The sequence below is a fragment of the Arachis ipaensis genome, chromosome B03 (genome assembly GCF_000816755.2).
Source record: "Arachis ipaensis cultivar K30076 chromosome B03, Araip1.1, whole genome shotgun sequence".
In the NCBI taxonomy this organism is placed as follows: domain Eukaryota; kingdom Viridiplantae; phylum Streptophyta; class Magnoliopsida; order Fabales; family Fabaceae; genus Arachis; species Arachis ipaensis.
Genome location: NC_029787.2, coordinates 17,765,054 through 17,771,906, shown reverse-complemented (window position 1 = coordinate 17,771,906; position 6,853 = coordinate 17,765,054).

Here is a 6,853-nt window from a genome sequence, read left to right as displayed (position 1 = left end):
TGAGTGGAAATTTAAACTTAAATTCTTTTCTTTTGCATAATTATTTAGTGTCATCAAATTAATAATTCAATTTATTAATAATATATAAATAATATTTGATATTATAAAATGTGAATGAATTAAATATTATGTTTAAGTGAAAATAATATATATGTTTTTTTTCTTATAGACCGGGTATAAATTTAGGTTAAGAAATTTAAAGTACAAATAGAATTTAGGTCAAAAATCTGTATTCATGTATGTATAAGATTAGAATAATGTTACATATTTAAATCATTTTATAAATCAAGTCCAATCAAGTTAAATAATAAGATTTGAAATAATGTTAGTTATAACTAATTTTTGTTATGTTAAACTAATTTAATTAGATTTAATTAAAAAAAATTAGATATGTAGTATTATTCATAAAGTTATAGTGAAATTTAAATATGCATTACTCTAGCCACCGCTAATATTAACAGTGAAAATTAAACTCATGTTTTATAGAAAAATGAGAGAGAAAATAACATAGTTAAATGTATCTCAAGTCTAAACTGTGTGTGTTTTGCTAATGTTAATGACAACTTGATTGATTGATAAAATTGCTTTGTTGGCATGTTACCAAGACACGTGAATTAAGTATAATAAGCATTACAATGATAAGGTTTAAAAATTGCAAGTCAAAACTATGTATAGGGAGATCAGAGATTATTTGTGCTAATGTTGTGCAGAGAAGCATGTGCCGTGTGACCAACATTTCTTGCTTATGCATCTTATATTCTAAACATGCTAAGTTCGTTACTTTCGAACAAAGAATATAGGAGGAGAGAACTAACTGAACGCACATTATCTAACATGAATTTAATTTTTAAATTGTAAATGCAATTCTAAGCAAAGTATATGAAAAGGAAAACACTGTATCTATGCATGTATATAAAGCTAATTAATTAATCAAGAGTAATGGAATAATAACTTGAATTTCATACAAAATTGCACCAAAGTCTTGAATCTCACAATACCACATATACATATTAATCAATCATAATAAGTTTAATTTCCATCAATTAAAAAAAGTGACATAGTTTGCGAAATACGGGAGCTATTAGCTACATGAAACAAATACTATAAGAATTTTTATTTATTTATTTATTTTAAACAAAAGATTCATATAATTAAGGCAGGATTTCTGTTTCAAGCAACTAGCTAGGGGCGTGGTGGCCGTATTAGCTTGTAATTTAATTTACATGAGAACAAATCATATAATATAATTGTTGTTCTCTTTTGTTTGAATCAATGTGCAATTGATGATGAAATAATAGGGGAAAAAAAAAAAAAGAATAGTTGCTTTGCATTGCACTTTGTCTTATAGCAATGGTGGCTGCTGGCTGTGGCTGGAGAATAAACATGCTGTGTTTATTATAGTTATCTATTACTAATTATTAATTGTTTTGTTGTACATATATACAACATAATAAAATTAACTAATAAGCATAATATAATCCTTTGAATTTCATTTATAATACTCAATGTTGAATGTTCCACTTAAGTACTTTAGAATTCTCTGTATTCATGAGGGCAGAGTATTAGTGAAGAAGGAAAGGACTATTTTAACCGTGACAAGGTCGAGAGATCAAAGAGAATTGGTTAAGATTCTGTTATTGATCAACGTTATGTTCACTGAGAGTTGGTTACATGCATGAACCTATATGCAGTTGCTGCAATAACACAAATATGCTAAATCAACATAACTAACATAACAGATTCAGATTCAAGTTTTTACATACTTCTCTTATCTACATCCACATCTAGAATAAATCATGCTAACACAAATTAACACAGATGATAAATATTCAAAATACATTTTTAAAAGTGTGAATATACAACGTTGGCGTATGATTATACAAGGGCAGTCAAATACTCCATCACATGCAGTTCATGTCTTCATGATTGGTTACAACTATAATTTCAAGATTGCATTGGCACGTTCAAAACTGAGTAATTAAACGTATACAACAAGGTATGTTTGGATTGACTTTTGAAAGATACTTATTTTTTTATTTTTTTAACCGACAAAAATTATTTTATATTTAGATAAATTAAGAAAAAAGAATTTTCAAGTATTAAAAACATCTTTTACTTTTACTTTTAAAAAAACAAATAATTTAATTTTTTTAATAAAAGTATTTTTTTAAAAGATGTATTTAAATAGGTTTTAAATTGAATAAAAATATTTTATTTTAAAAAAAAAATCCAAACTAACACTTAATTATTACTATATGATTTGTCTAAGTAATAAAGTCGTTCTAATTAAATTAAAAAACACATAATAAAATGGCAAAAGGAACCTAAGATTTAGGGGTTTAGATTATCTAAATTTTGATTTCACTTTAGAGAGTAAAATGTGACTTTTCACCATTTATTTCATAAGTGAGACCAAGAGTAAATATAAAAGAGAAACTATTCAATAGTAGAAGATCATACTTTATTCGCTAATGAGTAATAACTCAAATAGCATAGTCTCTCCATACTCAATTAAGAGGTTGCGGGTTCGAGTCTCCTATCTTTAGTAAAAAAAAAAATCATACTTTATTCTCTAAAGTAAAAATTTAAAATTTAAAGGATTCAAATTCAAGATTTAGCATGCAGACATATGAAAAGACATATGAAAATGCATACTTCTAAGTTCTAATGTAAAGAATCTTATTTCCAACATGACCAAAGCGTAATACAGATAGCAATAAATTAGACAGACATTAGAAAAACGTAGTTATTTTTCAATTGGTATGACTTTCTGTCGAATTTAAAAATTTTAATTAAAAATAAGAAGTTTTGAAAATTAATTATGAACAAAGACTGTGTTTTTGCCCCCAACAATTTATTTGTGGCAAATGTAACTTTGATTTGGGAGAATATAGTACCAATTTAAAATTGATAACATCATGTTAATTTGATAAAAATTTGAGAGTAATAATTAACATTTCTCAAATAGGAGCGATAATATTTTGGCAGTGATAAAATCCACTCTCTAGTTTCTAATATAAGAAAAATAAAATTTTTTAATTGTATTACCATATCTCTTGTACAAGCTGATTTTTAAATATTTTAAAGTTAAATGGACAAGTTGTACATGAAAATGGTATTCATCATATTTAAATTAAAGATATGTTGTTCATCAATAATTTAAATAATTCTACTTGCTTATTTTAGATTATAAGGTCGGATAAACTCAATTCTTCTTCTTCTTTTTGATATTTTGGATCAGATAAACTAAATTCTAATAATTGTGCTTATAATTGGGAATCGATTCTAATTTCTTTTATTTTCAAATTTTTAAGATATAATGATCATGGATAATGTAATCAGATGTATTTGAATTATGATACAACTTTTGGGTGGTTGTTGACTATTCTTTAATTATTGGAAAAGTAATTACTTGTATTCAATATTTATGAATTTGATAATAACAGCTAATCTATACTTTGCATATAGAGTTGGCTTATTTAATTTTAAATAAATATTTTTTTACCGACAGATGTTTCCTATTGTATAAGAGTATATATAGGATATAAAGTTGTCATCTTCACTATATGTGCAGAAAAATAAAGAGTAAATTAATGATTAAAATCGTTGCTTAAAAATTTATTCTATTGTTTTTAAATAAATTAAAAACTCTCACAGAACTAAAGGACGATATATACATACATTTCCACTTCTTAATTGTTATTTTATCTTTCATTTTTAGTTAGGTCAAATACTTCCAACTTGTCCAAATATATTATACATATTTTCATTCTGCAGAACTGAAATTGGAATGAACGTATTCGAGCACGCCAGCTAGCTACTTGATTACTGATAAAAACACCAAAACAAACAAGTTTTGGAATTAGACACATCAAATTTAGCATCAAAAGTGGAGTGTATAATATAATATATATTAACAGAACATGAAGCTATAATAACTTACAGGGTTGGCTAGTGGCTACAGTGTCATATGCATTGTTATATATCTTGAATATTCACATCTTTTATCATTATATAAACCAAAATAATTTATGCACCAATTTTTTTCTTATATATTTTTAATTATATAGGGTTAATCATTATATAAATCAATTTTTACTTTTGAATATTACAGTTTGTCTATCTACAATTAAACAAAGGCTAAATCTACAGTCAAGTAAAGGCTAAAAGCCTAAAAACCAAAAACCTAAAATGGTAACCCCCAGTATCTACTTAACATTGGCACAATTCAAGCATACAATCCAACAAATACACAATATATACACGAAACCAAACAAAGAAAAAGCAGCATAAGTACAAAATGAAACTAAGAAGCAGAGAAGAAAGAGGAAACTTACCAGGATGAGGATGATAATCGAAAGGAACTAAGGAATCTCGAAGGAGTTTGGATGTGATAGGGGCGAAGGACTTTAGAGAATGCTAAAAAGAAATGAAAAATGCGAAAAGGAAATGAAGAACGCATAGTAATGATTTGGGAGTTGGAAACTAAAACGTAAGGGCCTAAGGAAATTGAACAGTAACTGACGTCTAGAAGCGCGAAAGACAGAGGTATATAACAGACATTTCGCTCGGGGTTCAAATCAGCAATTAAGAGCATTAAATGTCCGGCGCGAAGAACGAGGCGACAAAGGACGTTCTTTCGAGGCGATGAAGCCCACTCGCGCGTAGGAGGCACACCCCTATCACGAGCGGCTGATCAAGCGACGAAGCAACCAAAGGAGACTAGAAACGCGTCAACAACGGCGCTCGCGACCCTCACTGGCGCGTTGGGGCACTGTTCCGGCCCGGCCCAGCTAATGCAATTCCCCGACCCGGGCGGCCGACCCGGTGAGCGAGCGACACCCAAACCGAGGGGAACACCCGAACATTCCCTCCCCTCCAGCAAGGCACATGACAGCTGGGAGGGGAAGTTTCCTAGAAGGCAGGTCTGTCCCTGTAGGGCCCGCCCTAGGCATGGAATATATAAGGGGAGGGCCCTATCCCTCCCCCACGGTACGTCACTATCTCCTCACTTTTACTATCATCTGTACGGATTCTGACTTGAGTATCAGAGTCTTTTTTGCAGGTGGCTCTCCCTTCACACCATGACATCTCGGTAGGTCGCGAGACTCCAACGATCTATCCTTAGACATGAACCCAGAAAGTAGATCCATTCTCCAGCAACCTAGGACCAGATCCCCTTCATTCCTCATAACCATTCTATTCATCCGACCCGTTTGGTACTCAGCTAACCGAACAAAAGGGAACTCTCCAATAAATTCTTTTTTATTGTTTTTATTTTTTAGTTTAATTTTTTGCTTAAAGGAGTCCGTATTCATTTTAGCAGATGATACTATAATTTTAAAATTGAAATGAAAATGCAAGAGATAGATCAAATTATTGAGAGTGGTGTACCACACTTGACAGCAAGCTAGTACGTAAAACAAAAATGGAAATACTAATACCAACTACTAAATCTAGAATTATTTGGCATTATATATTATTATACTTTTCACATCATTACTAAATTGACTTTATTCGCTAAATTAGTTAATCAATTTAAGTTTGTAATATAATATTTATTCAATTCTATATGAAGCTGCAATGCAAATCAATCATCTTATTGAACATTACTTTGTCATTTACTTACCCAGCCGTATCGTCATCAACATATGATGAGAAGGAATGTTGCGAAGCAAATTAATAACATAAGTGGGAATATCAATAATTTAACTGACCCCATCATACGTCCCAAATTAATAATATAACTGTGGGAATATCAATAATTTAACTGACCCCATCCATCATACATCTATCATTCTAAATTCTAAAGATATATAAGATTTCAAGAATCCATTGAATTTAAGAAAATTATGACTACTGAGAAATGGTTACATTTAATTAGTTTGACTAATAAAAACATCTGGTAAATTGAATATAACTTGATCAGTAGGATGATTATTGTTATTATTATTATTATTATTATCATCAACAGGGTTGAGAAAAAGATATACGTGAGATCCATCTTGGACTCCATATTCAGCAAGAGAAACTCTTTCTTCTTCCTCTTTGCTCATCAAAGGGGTATGATCAGCATCGACAACAAGGATTAAACGTTCAAAAGGTAGCTTCTGTTGGGCTTCAATTTCTCTCTTTAGATCGTGAATCGTGGCATCATTTTTCACTTGGATATAGAACAATGTTCCCGTCAAATTTTCTACCACCACCTTCATGGCCCTGCAGTGATATAATATTATTTGTATAAATATGTAATCTACAAAACAAACCGTTAATATTTTCCATTTTGTGTGTGAACTTAAAGGAACAAAATGAGTTTGGATTGGAGGGGGAAGATGGAGGTAGAGTTGGAGATGCACGCAAATGCTGAAGGGGTTTGTTCATGTGTGCTGCATTTTCGGGAGTTAGTTTGTGTGAATTGAATGTTTCTAAATTCTAAACTTTGAATGTGGCAAAACGGACTTTTAATAGTTCTTTTTGTTACATGCCTACAAAACGAGCAAAACATGGGTCTACTTTTGTTATTTCTTTGGCTTTTTCATTTCTTTATTTAAGCAAATAAATATATATTTTTATCTCTTATTTTACAACATTTTTTTTAATATTAGAACTATTATTTGTCAGTTTTGAATTATAATTTAATTATTTTATTTTATATTTTTTAATTACCAATTTACCTTATTAAACATATAAAATAAAATAATTTTAAGTTATTTTTGTGTTATTTTTAGGTTAAATTATTTTATTCATTTTTATAGTTTTACCAAATTTATAATTAAGTTTTTATAGTTTAAAAATTTTAAATTAGATTTTTACACCGATTTAAAATTTATAATTAGGTCTTTATCGCATAAAA